This window comes from Camelus ferus, chromosome 4 (assembly GCF_009834535.1).
Source record: "Camelus ferus isolate YT-003-E chromosome 4, BCGSAC_Cfer_1.0, whole genome shotgun sequence".
Lineage (NCBI taxonomy): Eukaryota > Metazoa > Chordata > Mammalia > Artiodactyla > Camelidae > Camelus > Camelus ferus.
This window is the reverse complement of record NC_045699.1, coordinates 20967705-20980851: the sequence shown is the minus strand read 5'-3', so window position 1 is coordinate 20980851 and position 13147 is coordinate 20967705. Positions and strand designations below refer to the sequence as shown.

The window sequence follows — 13147 nt, the reverse complement described above, 5'->3', positions numbered from 1 at the left end:
ATCAGTTAGCAATGCAGAAGGTGATATACACTGCATGAACAGGGGTCAGAAAAGGAAAATCAAAGTATGTGTACCTGTTAGCAAAACCTAAGAAAAAGTCCTCCCCTTGGTGCCACATGCCCCATCGGTGCGCCCCACTGTAAACCCACGTAGGCCTGCTCTCACAGCTCCGGGCCGACAGCAAGGCCAATTAGTGTCAGTTGTGATGGGGTTTTAGAGACACGGGCCTTTGTCTTACAGGAAGTGGGCTGCAACCACCAACTTACTGTACAGAGGCAACCTAACAACCCATTAGGTGGAAATGACTTTTCAGCCACTTCCTCCAGGGACTACATCAGAAACTGATGGCTTAGACAGATGGGAACATTTTTACATTTCTGTATTAACTGCATCCAGGAAGGTGGATTTCTATTATTTAATGCTGCCCAGTCCTCATTTCTTCTAGTCTTCACAACGTTATTCCTTCACCCCCTATAACATAATGACATACAGCATGACCTAATAAAATGATGGACTAAATTCTTCAGAAACAGAGGGAGCCCTCTCACTGTGTGTAGTTAAGAGTATTCTTTGGGTCATTCACTTAAACTTTTGGGAATTACTGAAAACAAAAAATTTCATTACTGGAATACTGTTCTGGGGTAGCATTCTGTGTCGGAAAAGGATGTTGACAGTTACATTTATGCCTCTAATTGTTAAACCGGTATTAGATTTGGTTAAATATATCAAGAAGCAAAAGCACTATTCCACAGTCCAGGAAAGGATGGAGTTAGCACTGCCAACAGGGATGTTCACACTTTTGTTGCAAAGGAAAGGCTAGGGCTGCAATCCAGCCAGCACTAAATCCACATGCCTGTGTTGTTGCAGTGCTAAAAACAAAATTTACTTCTACTCACAGCATCAGATAGGATACTAATTTCATACGAGATAACTTACAATCAGTTAAAATTTAAATTTTCATGTTCTTTAAAATATGAATTCAAAAACAAACACGGGTTTATTAAATACTACCTATGTAAATACTTGTTAAATGTTTAATTCATTCAAAAAAAGTCACTTCTTTGTGTGTAAAAATTGCTCAGCTTCTGAAGAATATCATTTTTAAACATTAAACATCTATATAAATAATATTATTTATCATCTCTCAAATTTATCAGATCTCAAATGTCTTCATAATAAAGATATCCAACAATCCAAATGTCCTTTTCGGTCCAAGATGCCTTGGTGTAGACAAAACTAAGGATATCGGAGGACGGAAGTGCTATGAAATCTGGCAGTAACAGGAAGGTTTTCAGCAGTATTTTAATTTTTGGTGGGCTTCACTGCCAACACCTCAAGTCTCCTGTCAGTGTTCCTGCTTATAATCTTAGCTGATTTTATGTTAATGCATTGAAATGGAAATTTTTCTTTAAAATTTTTGTTTTATTTTCTTAAGAAATTTTCTCTCAAATGAGATGTCTTTTAAAACATCTGTTACGGAATAGATGTCTTTTAAAACGTCTAGAATGGAATGTTCTGTCATAGTCCTGATTATAACATATTTAGAAATTTCATATAAATGATCAATTTTCTTCCTTGCTCAAATCGAACATAAAAAGCTACAAATGTATATTAAACTCTAGTAGATAAATGTTTCTATGAGTTATATACCAAATAAAATCTTATATAAATAAAATATTAAAAGTCTTGAGTTTTACTGGACTTGGATGTTGACAAGACAGTCAATTCTTTTTATCTTGTTCAAGCTAGTTCACAAATTTTAAAACATGAGCAGTTTTCCTGCTTAATCAACAGAAATACAACATATTACAAAGCAGATATCCAGGAACTATCTTAATTAGAACACTTCTCTGTCTCTCAGGCTCTCTGAATGTTGTACGCACGTAGAGACTTTTAAAAAATATTTTGTAAAAGAGAAGCAATGCTCTGTTAATATTCATTACATTCCAACAATTTTTAATTTTATGAAAGAAACACTGAACTACTATATTTTTAATAGCTTCATGACATGATTTGAATTCAAATCAACATCCATAAAACTTTCTTTAAATAAAAATCCTTTTCAATTAAAAGGATCCTGTAAGATAGTGGTGATGGTGGTGCAGCGTGGTGACTGTACTGAATGCCACTGAATTACACACTTTAAGTGCTGAATTTTATGTTATGTGGATTTTAGCTCAATAAAAAATAGACTGTGTAACACAAAAGAAAATGTGCCAGTCTGTTTTTATGTGTTTGTTTTAGTTAAACTAATAAGGTTACTGAACCAAACAAATCCCCCTCCTCCCATTCTTGGGAATTATGAAAAATAGAGTAGGAATTTTCTTAATGGACATACCTTCTTCAACATACACCTCATGGAATGCTCTTTTATACATGTGAAAGAACAAGTGTTGTTTTTTTTTTTAAGCACACTTAATACTGTGATTTTGTTCTTTAAAACACACTGAATAGGCTGTGTCAACACAAGGAGCACCTAATTCACTAGAAACAAATTAGTAAGGAGAATGAGAGAGAAAATACCCTACTTTAAAAAGATACAGTCTTTTATAGAACATTTTCTTATTCTCTTTGCATATTTCATATCCTGTCTGGAGAGTTAAATACTTACACTGGCCAACACTTCTTACGCACTTACTATATTCCAAACACTGTTTCAAACGCTCTACACAGAGAAATTCATTTAACCCTAACAGGTACCGTATTAGGAGGGTATCACGCTAGCATTCCCTCTATTTTACAGGTAAAAAAGAAAACAAAGCACAGAGACATACCCTGCCTTTCTCAGACCGAGCCAGACTTCTAACGCCCACAAGTCTAGTTCACTATCCCGGCTCTAACTCACTAGGCTTTACTGCTTCAAAGTTCTGAAACTTTTATTTAGGTCCCATGACTACTGGGATGTAACAAGTGCTACATTATTTTTTCCCCTTGTATATAACATTTAAGATGGGCTGAATTAAAGTTTTTCTTATTGCCAGAGGAAGAATCCACAGTGGGAATTTCCAAAAATATGAATGGGAGAATATTACAGTGCCAGCGTAGACAGCGGCCATGAAAACTAGAACTCTTAGAATTCAGAGCACACACTGATATACTTAAGAGAAATTTAATAAGGAGTTATTCCAACCTTTCAAGAGCCATCTTCTTTAAAATCAGCCATTTAGAAGACCCACTCATTGAATGGCAGAAAGGGCTTACAGCTTCAATGATGAACAAGTTTTGGGTCCTAAGTAAGAATTATTTATAAACTAGTTTACATATGCATTTAGAACAGTGAATAAACAAATGTGCAAAGGACAAACGTTTGAGAGAACTGAAAAAAGTATTTTTTAAAGAGATTTACTTTTAAATAAAAAGGGTAAAAGTCACATAGCAGAGGCTGTGAAGGTGAAATTAGAGGGGTGAATGAAATAGGTATTCAATTTAGAAAAGAGGATTTGCTTGGATAAAAGTAACATGAAACCTCAGAGAAAGAAAAGCGGAGAAAACACAGAGAGATGGAAGATGGAGACAGTGTTAAAGGAACGTAGAGGAAAGGGGTGGGATTCCCAAGAGGTGCCATTTAAAAGAAAGAAAGGACTCAGTCCACACTTGTTAACTTGACCATAACCATTTCAACTTTGGTAGGTGATTCAGGTCTAACAAAGGGAGCAGTGATAAGGGTTACCAAGAGAGGAGTACACAACTTTATTATATTCTTATGGAATACATTTTCCAAGCAAAAAATACAATACAATACTGCTTTTGGTTATCCTACCTTACCAATCTTGTTACGAACAACAGAGAAACCACAAACTCTACTTGAACACAGTACAGTGTACGGATGTGCTGTGTATGTGATGCAGATGCTTTCATAATCAGATTAGGTTCTGTTTAAGGCAACTGGAAATCAGAGGCAATGTTTTCCCACCCTTCAAGCATAGTTGAAACTTTCAGGTGGAAAGCCCTTTAATTTTCTAGTCACAAGCTCTAGTGATCTAATTAATAAATGACTAAAAATCGACACCTTTTTAAAACAACACAAAACATGGAAAAGAAATTTGGCTCCCATGAAAGCGTAATGTGTAAGCACAGTGTAATCACTCAGACAGGGTTGCTGGGACCCCCAACTTACTCTTATTACTATTACCTACTCCCTGGTTCCTTAAAGCCCCATGGTGGGATTGCAGCCACATTGCCAGCTGTGACCAAAAAGCACCATTCAGAGTGCCCAAAAGTTCAAGAAACTTGAGGAACTCATTCACAAAGGGGCAGGCAGGTGAGAAGAGTGGGAATCCTGTGATTAACTAAATCTACCCTTATTCTCCATGAATAGAGGATGACTCCCTATGGGTACTCCCCACATGTGGCCTTGTACAAGTTACTGATCTTCTCTGAGTCCCCAATTCTTCATTTGTAACAACAGAATGACACTATTACTTACAGAGGATTTTTATATACATCAGTGATCATTTGTTTAAAGAGCCTCACACAGTGCAAAGCACATAGCAAGTGGTTAATAAAAACAATTATTCTTAGTAGTAATCCTTAACTTACACAAAATAAGCATAGAAAGAAAATATATTTCTGATGTAAATAATATAGGTCTTCTAACGTGGTATATTTATACAATGGAATACTACTCAGCCATAAAAAATAAAATAATGCCATTTGCAGCAATATAGATGATCTGGAGATCAGTCATTCTAAGTGAAGTAAGCCAGAAAGAGAAAGAAAAATACCATATGATATCACTCATATGTGGAATCTAAAAAAAGAAAAAGGAAGACACTAAGAAACTTTTCTACAAAACAGAAACAGACTCACATAGTAAACAAACTTACGGTTAACAGGGGGGAAAAGGGGTGGAGGATGGATAAATTGGGAATTCAAGATTTGCAGATACTAACTACTATATGTAAAACAGATAAAAAAACTAGTTTCTTCTGTATAGTACAGGGAACTATATTCAATATCTTGTAGTAACCTATAATGAACAAGAATATGAAAATGAATATATATATGTATGTATATATATGACTGAAGCATTATGCTGTACATCAGAAATTGACATAACATTGTAAACTGACTATACTTCAATTAAAAAAATAATACATGGCTTCAAGATATACAGTTCATATATGCCCTCACCACTTAATACACAAACAAGCTGGTGCAGTAAAAAGAGAATCTGACAGGGGAAGGGAATTGGGAGACCAAGAACATGAGGCGCTGCTTCCAACCCAGCCATTCCCTAGCAGGTGCACTTGAATGATGTGAAGATCAGACTCAACTTCAACTTCCTCTCCCATGACATGCCATGAGTTGGACTGTGCTCCAAGTGCCCTCAGAGCATTTTATATATTTTACAGTAAGTTTTACATATTTTACAACAAGGAACCTGCTTTTATTATGTACTTACACTTCCTAAATATCATCCCTCTCCAACCTAAGTTCAGTCTCCTGAACAGGAAAAGAACTTGGGGTTTTTGTGTGTGTCTCTGGTCCCTAGAACACAGCCCTGTGAAAGGAAGACGCTTCACAGGCTGTCTGAATGAAAGGCTGGTGGATGTACAAGGCTGGGCTAGCTCTGATCACTGACTGGCTGGAGAAAATGCCACCCCAGGGGGACTTTCAGAGCCAAAGAGCTTTTATAGTACACGTTTCAGAAATGAAATCATTAGTTCAAGCAATAGTTCCTGAGTGCCTACTCTGTGCCAAGAACTGCAGATAAAGATACTTTAAAGATGGTATCTTATCCTGCCGAGGAAGTAAATAAGCAACTTAGAATGGAGTGGGGTAAAGACAGGGGGCGATGATGCACAGAGAAGGCATCCCTAACTGTGTTTAGGGAGAACAAGACAGCTTCAATGAGGAGAAACTAAAGCAGGCACCGAAAGGTCCAAAGGGAGAGTAAGCCTGAGCTGCTCTGAAACAAAAAATCTGGAACACATCCGAAGTGCAGCTAAACAGGAGGAAACAAAAACAGGGCACAACTGGGTATCTTCTGCTAAGAAGAGACTAAACTTCATTCTTACATCTTTAGAGAAAAGGGAAGGTGTCCTTATTCATGTGCTACAGGTAGTGCACGTACGGAGCACGTGGCCACAAACTCCTCAGGCACCTGGGCTGCGGCGTCACTCCAGGGACTGCACCTTAGGGAATTTAAGTCACCCAGCCTATTTCCAATCTGGTTCTTCCTTCGATCTCACCTGGAGGGAGGTCTTTTCTGCAGGCCTCCCAGAAAGACCGGCATTCTTTCCCTTCTTCACAGCAGTGTTCCCTGGTCCTTCTCCATTGAGGCGTGAATCCCTTACCTGGTCTTCTTTCTCGTCTGACCTCTTCCCTGGTTCCCCAGGACTCCTGTCTCTCACTGTCCTCAGTCTTGACTGAATTGAGAGGTGGAAAAACTAGATTTGGCTTTGTTTTGTTCTGATTGTACTCTGTTTCCCACTCCGTTGTTTGAGGTGTCTTTTGTCTGAGGATCACAAGCTCTTAAGAAGGTGAGTCACTTCTATTTTATCCCTTAATACCTAGTCACTCCTATTCTATACATGTTATGAGTAAATGTAATATATACCCCCATCGATTCTATAGGAAAGGCCTAGCGACACAATACAGGTATCTCACAGTGCAGCGGTGAGGTGGGGAGCGGGTGGCAAAGGATTCAACACACCACATGACCACACCAGAAGGATGACAGTGCCAGGGAAAGCACCTAATAATGCAACTGAAGAAGGATACGCTGAATCGGAAGCAGTTTAAATTACAATCATGGAGTGGCATTTGGTTTTTTCGGGGGGGGGGGGGTGGTAATTAGGTTTCTTTATTTATTATTTTTTAAATGTGGGTACTGGGGATTGAACCCAGAACCTCAGGCATGCTAAGCATGCACTCCGCCACTGAGCTATACTCTCCCCTAACAGAGTGGCATTTGGGAGCCCTCTTTGCTCATCTAATGATTTTCGTGCCTGTCTGATGCATGACTATAATTAGAGTCAAAAAAACTTGCAAAGGATGGCCAATGAGTAACATCTTTCCTCAGTATCCCCAGAAGGAAACTGAGGTTCCCAACAATTTATATATGGGGAGAAAAAGTAGACCACAGTTACAAGGTTTAAGGGGGAAGAGTTCTCTGAGAAACCAACAAAACACTTGAAAATGCTAATTATCAGGGTTTTAAGGGTCTGTGAACTGAAACACACAGTAGTTTATCCAACAAAGTTTAAATGGAATCAATGAAGAGGATATGATACACACCTAAAAGTTTCCATTTGCTTTTAAAGAGTCACCTACTCTGGGATAAACTCCACTCTCATTCAAATCCAAAGCATTTCACCTTTCCTTGCCTCAGGGTTCAAGAACGCCATGACGCGGAAGACCACGGAGGCTGGTGCAGTTCCCAGGGCACACCAGCACGCACTTAAAGTAACGAGTCACGGGTATATGCCCATTTTCAAGATGATGTTCGTGCAGTAGACTCTGTTGCTTACTGGCACTTAAAAAACATATTTAATTTGTTGTGATAAAGCCAAGAGAAAGTAGCTGTCAGTTAGGCTGCCATATCTGTCATCCTTCTTAATAATACAGCTCCTGTAATTACACTGTGGTTCTTTATATTAACTCAGTGAAAGCTTGCTTGGTTTTAGCATGAAAACAATTTATGAAATTACAGAAACAGACTGAACACAGCAGTTCATTTGTTGAAGCAATTATCCAGATCCTTGTCAAAAAAAAAAAAAAAAAAACAGTACAAGTGAGAGAAGACTGTGGTGTGCAAAAAATGGTCCTAATGCTCTGCTCTAATATGTACAATATGTCTGTGGTTGTGCTGAATTATGTTAATAAACTGTAGTAGAAATATATTTGTCACAACACAAAGGAAAGGCGTGATCAATCGTCCTGCCAGATATTTTAAATTAGTCACTAAAGGGTCCAGCCAGACTTTCCTCTACAACCTGCAGATGAAGAGAAAGTCTCACTGCATAGTCTTCCTGATGGGACCAGAAGGATTTTTCTAGTCCTTTGAATTATCTGGAAAATAACTGTAAAGTGAACTATGGCACAAACGCCATTTTTAAGTGACATTTAAAAATCCAACCCTGGACACTGATCTGATGTTACTTTTGACTGGTTATCCATCAAAACGCAAGTTCCCAAGGCGGCTTCTAAGAAGGGGATTTGGGACACTTGTTGCAGGGATGGTGAGGGAATAAATATAAGCAATCGAGTGATGCCAGGGTTACTGCTTACAGAAAAGTGTATAAAAACCAGAAAAAAATTTTCAAGGTTAAAAAAAAGGCTCACTTCTGACTCTATTAAGGCAAGAATTTTACAGCTTGTTAGCATTTAGTCAATACAGGGAAAGCTCTAAGAACAGCATTGTGAGTCTCTGTCTTCTGAGCTTCCCTAAGCATGTTCATCAAACCTCTGAAATCACAATTCTTAAGTTCAACTCTTAAATGTTTTTACCTGTGGAGTAAATGAGCGATCATTGACTTAACTTAACTATCCAGTTTCCACAATTCTTATACATGTAAATTTATCATATAAATATCTCCCAGTGAAATAACGGCTCAAGCAAAAAAACTATTTCTCCATACAGGAAACAACCTAGCCTCTTTCTTCTAACTAGACCACAGAACTTCAATAAAAGCACATTACTACATGTTTCCTTTTATTCCTTTTAATTATTTTAATAGTTAATTCACAGGAGGTGAAAAAAGAGAACAGGGATCTAACACTAAAATAAAATGAAGTGCTAGGAAACAGAAGAAAAAAAAATCCAAGCTCAAATTATGAATTGTGCAAAGTGTTACACGCAATAAAATGTGGACGTCATTCTTCCTCCCCACATCTGGAGATGGTTTAGTATACCGACTTCCAGAAACCAAGTAATCATCCAACCTGACTAGCCCCTTTCATTCACAAATAAACAATTAATAGAATGGGCAACTAATTTTCCAAGTGTTCATATTCATTAGGCTGTTTCCTGAAATTAAGTATCAGCCTCGTGATACAATACTGTACACCCTGGTCTCCCACCCGCCTTCCCCTGCCCCAGCCACCTTTCTCCTATCGAACTTAGAGATGTAGGCATCTGCATTTCTATGCTCCTTCCATAATTATAGTGCACGAGGACCTGAAACGTAAATTCCCTTAACTGTGCTGAGTAAGAAGGACAAAATATTAAAGTATGACAAGATCCCTTCACCAAATCCCAGCAAGAAATGTCTATTCTATGATCCGTCAATTGACTAAATATTTATCAAACGCCTACTATGTGGAAAGCAGAATTCTAAACCTTGACTTGTAAAAGTAAATACGTCCTCGAGAAATTTACAACTGAGTAGGGAGATAAACCTGACCACAAATAACTGTACTATAAAGTAGAATGTGATCAATGTGACAAGAGAGGCATAAACAAAATGCTTTAGGGTCCAGGGGAGAGAGGCTCCTTCTTTTGAGGTAATGAGAAAAGGCTTAGGGAAGGAAGTGGTCTGCAAGATGGATAGGCTTTCAAGAGGCTCTGGGCTCGAAGGTCCTCAAGGTCAGAGACCATGTCTTGTTTTACTTGGCACTCCCACCCCCACACACCCCTAGCACAGAGCTGGGCTGTCAGCACTATGGAAAAGCTATTTAGCTGAATTCAACAAGCAAAGATGGGAAAAGAAGATCACCCAAGACGAGTAAGTACTGCCCATGGCACGGGCTGGTTCAAAGAACACGGGGGTTTAAGAAAAGAAAATACCTAGGAACCTAAAGTTAGAAAGGTAGTGGGAAAACTCAATTAGACCAAAATAACAGATACCTAGCAAATTTTATTTTAAATTTGTGAACCGCGGGGAACACTGAAAATTTCCAAGCACTTAAATGACATAATTCGTAGAGCTGTACGTCTATTGTGCCAGTTTAAGTAAGACTACCCTTATTTAAATCCTGTGTAGTTTTCCAATTTCAAAATGTGGCGCATACAAGGGAAGAAATACGTACTACATTAAATAATTAGAAATCTTTATCCTCTCTGACTATTAAGGTAACACTGTGCCTTGAAGGCCAAGAAAAGGTTCCACTATGTGTGGGCAACCCAGAAAAATGTTCCTTTAAAAAATTTTAGGTTTAAAAGAAAAAAAATCCAAGAGGAAGGCAGCCCCAAATGCCATGGTGCTTTCAGCATTGATGGTGGCCGCAGGGTGTGGTGCACCCCACTACTACCGCTCAGGCTCCCAGAACAGTTATTTGTCACAAAAACAACACCTACAGCTCTTCAGGAAAAGGACATGGGCTGTCAGCTTCTGTTTTTCTATTCCCTGGATTCTGTTCAAGCAGTACCCTTGCTACTTTTTATTTAAATGACAACAGGCAAATGTAATGGGGAGGCTCCTAGGCTCTCCCAGGATTTGGGGTCCCGTCCACCCATGAATATCCAACCACCAATTAATCTTTAAATGAGAAATTCTTGGTAACCAGGACAGCAGACTGTGACAATTTCCTGGGACTCCCAAGGAGGAAAGGTGACAAACATGATTGTCATCTGGATGTGTTATACAGAATTGCAAAATGTTCTGAGTTGTCTCAGATTCCAGACAGACTGTATATTTTCAATTGTCTAGATGACATCATGTGACATGCGGCTTAACAAAAAAAGTAACAGCCACGAAAGGCAGAAGACACCCCTTATGGACACCCTAGCACCTTAAGGAAAATCGCCCCTAAAGAAGGAAAAGCTAATAAAAGTAAGTCTGGATTCCTGGTTCATGTGCCCTCAGAGGAAATCCTAAGGAATAAGGCTCAAAACCAAATTACAACATGTCCTATAATATAGTAGCAGAAAAGGATGCTTGGGATGGAACCCCAAACATGTTAAATTTGATTGCCGTGAACTTCAAAGAAAAATACAAAAATAAGGGGGTGGGGATGGTGCACCATGGAATTTCAATGTATGAAATCCAATAGAAATGATCGCTTATTGACCAAAACTTGAAATCTTTCCAGCATACTAACGTGTGAACTTCTTGTTAGCAATGATGGTCTTATTCATCTCAGCATCCCAAATGCTATGGTGCCTAGTAGGCCATCAATATTTCTGTATGCTTTGGGACCAAATTCAGTTCATTGTGATGGCTTTTATTTTTAAAAAGCTAAGAAAACTACCTGGAAAATGATTTTTTTTTTCCCTTAAAGGAAAAATACAAAGAACTCAACCTAATCAATGAAACGACTTTACTATTACAATTTATGGAGTTAAAAAACGCATTTTGGGGGGAAGGGTAAAGATCGGTGGTAGAGCACATGATTAGCATGCACAAGGTCCTGGGTTCAATTCCCCAGTATCTCCAACAACACAAAATTAAAATAAACAAACAAATAAACCTGATTACCTACCCCCCCTAAAAAAAACCCCACCTCTGTAGATACACCATGGTGCCCCCAGCCAGGCAACTTTTGCTGCTGAGCAAAAGGAGCACACTTGCAAGAAGGAGGATGCAACACGATGAACCCATCATCACTGTCACAGTTAAGAGAGTGAATGGTGAGACCACTCGTATGTGACACAGCGCGTAAGCTAACCATTCTGTCTCACATATTCCTAAAGCTCACAGTCTCCACAGTTATCATTTCTCAAGCTCTTGCCATGTGACAGGCACTATGCTAAATACTTTACATTCACGTAAATGCAGTTGACCCTGGAACAGCTCGGGATTTGGGGTGCCCATCCTCCACTCAGTCGAAAATCTGTGTACCGTGTACAGTCACCCCTCCACATCCCCGGTTCCTCCATGTCTGTGGTCCCTCCAGATCCACAGTTCCGCATCCTCAGAGTGAACAAACTGCAGACCGTGGAGTCCTGTAGTATTTACTATAGAGAAACCCTGTGTATGAGTGGACCCGCGCAGTTCAATCCTGTGTTGTTCAAGGGTCAACTGTACTTTACATACATGAATTTAATCTTCATGACAACTGAGCGAGATAGGTACTGTTATCACCCCGATTTTACAGATGAGGAAACTGAAGGTCAAAGAGGTTAAATGACTTGATCAAGCCCTCGCTGCTGGTTAATGGAAAAAGTGAAATTCAAAACCTAGTCTGAGCAGCTCAACAGTCACATTGGTCCCACAGCATTACATCAAGGTATCTCCAGTTGGGCTGGTAATTCTGCAGACTATGACCAGTTAATAATGTTTCCATAACCACACTGAAAAGGTCCTCCTTGGGCACATGTGGTAATTTCCTTAAGCAGTTCTCTCTAGCATTTCACAGTACACTCTTTCCTCCTGATTTGAATCATTCTATCCTGACATTTGGGCAAAAACTATCACATTTTTGTGGAACCATATAATAAACAGTTGCCACAGATAATACGAAACCCAGTAATGTGAATTGCAATAGGTAATTGTGAAAGGCTTGAATCACAGTCTTGGCACATCTGTAGTACTTATTCAGACAATCATAGTGATTTTGGAACATGAAAATTAATACGGGGTCATGATATGATCATTCATAAACGTAAATTTCATGGTCTGTCTTCAAGTCCTTTTTAATCTTGGCACTGCAAACAAAATGAGATACTTATCCTCAGTAGCTGAGAAAAAACACATCTGTATGTTTTGAGGATTAATAAGTAAAACTTTCTAAAAATATTTAAAGGATAAAAAACAAAGAGCTATGTGCTCATAGACTAAAATTGATGGTCAGATATAGCTTCTTAGCAAGATGTAAATTGAAAGTTAATCATTTTGGTTTTTAAAGATGCAGCTAAAAACATCCTTCTTTGACAAATCGTATCATGCTTCAGAAAGAATGTGTAACTCAAAGAGAGCAAAGCAGAACAGTATAAAAAGGATTACAAAAACAGCCCTATCTGGAGATCAAAGCAGACTTCACTCGGCCCACATTGTCACCCAAGGGAATGCCCGCAAAGCACTCTATAGCCAGACCCTCCAAATTTGACCCATGGATGAAGGGCAAAAAAAGTGAGGTTATCTACAGGAGCTTCTGAGTACAAGGCACATATGTATGGTGTTGGTGGCAGGCACAAAGATTCCTAAAAACCTTTCAAAGTTAATAAAGGGTCAGGTTCCTGGAGAGAGGTGTCACTAATGGTTCTCTAAAGTATTAGCAGTTCACAGCACCAGGTTTTATTGTATTACTCAAACATGTACTC

The 13147-nt window shown here is 38.8% G+C and overlaps 1 protein-coding gene across 22 annotated transcripts in view; it reads right to left on the bottom strand.

Annotated features, from left to right (window-relative positions):
• The window catches only part of BNC2 (basonuclin 2), a 410528-nt gene that overhangs the window by 173284 nt on the left and 224097 nt on the right, over positions 1–13147 (bottom strand). The gene's annotated exons all lie outside the window — the stretch shown is intronic.